The 1,203-nt window shown below is 50.3% G+C and overlaps 1 long non-coding RNA gene across 1 annotated transcript; it reads left to right on the forward strand.

The window, feature by feature from the left end:
• Positions 1–480: 480 nt before the first annotated feature.
• LOC139027143 (uncharacterized) lies at positions 481–891 on the forward strand. Its single transcript, XR_011479187.1, has 3 exons — positions 481–552; positions 777–805; positions 860–891. It is a non-coding gene; the product is annotated as an uncharacterized lncRNA (long non-coding RNA).
• Positions 892–1,203: the final 312 nt, after the last annotated feature.

Raw genomic sequence — 1,203 nt, forward strand, 5'->3', positions numbered from 1 at the left:
TCCTTCCCGCTCGAGATTGAATGTCCCTGGTGGGGTCAGGAGGGGTTGTTGATCCATCAAAGAGGCCCTTTCAGAGGGGGGGGGGGCAGCGACAATGGGACAGAGGTGACGCTCTGGGCTCCGGGCGTGCCATGGGTGATGGGTGGCCCAGGCCGGTACCCCAAAGCCAGGAGAGGGCCCCTGAAATCAGGGAGCAAAAGTCCCTTTGAATGGGGTGAGGGGATAGAAATGAGGAGTGAGAGCAGGCTACTAAGAGAGGCTGAGAGGAGGGTGGGGAGGCCTTTGTCTAGAACCCTCCTACATTGAGGAGAGGGTCAGAACCTGCTACATTGAGGAGAGAGGTCTAGAACACTGCCTACATTGAGGAGAGACGGTCTGAGCCTGCCTACATTGAGGGGAGAGGTCTAGAACCCTGCCTACTTTTGAGGAGAGAGGTCTAGACCCTGCTACATTGAGGAGAGAGTCTTAGAACCCTGCTAATTGAGGAGAGAGGTCTAGAACCTGCTACATTGAGGAGAGGGTCTAAGCACACTGCCTACATTGAGGAGAGAGGTCTAGAACATGCCTACATTGAGGAGAGAGGTCTAAGAACACTGCCTAATTGAGGAGAGGTCTAGAAACTGCCTACATTGAGGAGAGAGTTCTAGAAACTGCTACATTGAGGAGAGGGTCTAGAACACTGCCTACATTGAGGAGGGTCTAGAAACTGCTCATTGAGGAGGAGTCTAGAACACTGCTAATGAGGAAGGTTCGAAACTGCCTACATTTGAGGAGAGGTCTAGAACACTGCCTACATTGAGGAGAGGTCTAGAACACTGCTCATTGAGGAGAGGTTAGAACACTGCTACATTGAGGAGAGAGGTCTAGAACACTGCCTACCATTGAGGAGAGGAAGCAAATGGTGAGCACAACAATCTGCACTCCTGTCTGATGCGCATAACGGAATTGTATAGTGACACTTTTTCTGAAGTGTTTGTACTTAGCGAATAAGGCACCTTCGGGGCGACCTAGGGCTGTTCTTAAGCACGACGCAATGCAGAGTGCTGGATAGCCTTAGCCGTGTATACGGCTTGATATACCACGGCTTTTAGCCAATCAGTATTAGGGCTCGAACCACCCAGTTTATAATTCAAAATAATGCAATGGTATCTGCCTTTCATAACCATGGAGCCAGCATGTAAATGGTGTGTGAATTAGAGTTGA

The sequence above is a fragment of the Salvelinus sp. IW2-2015 genome, unplaced genomic scaffold (assembly GCF_002910315.2).
Source record: "Salvelinus sp. IW2-2015 unplaced genomic scaffold, ASM291031v2 Un_scaffold7719, whole genome shotgun sequence".
In the NCBI taxonomy this organism is placed as follows: domain Eukaryota; kingdom Metazoa; phylum Chordata; class Actinopteri; order Salmoniformes; family Salmonidae; genus Salvelinus; species Salvelinus sp. IW2-2015.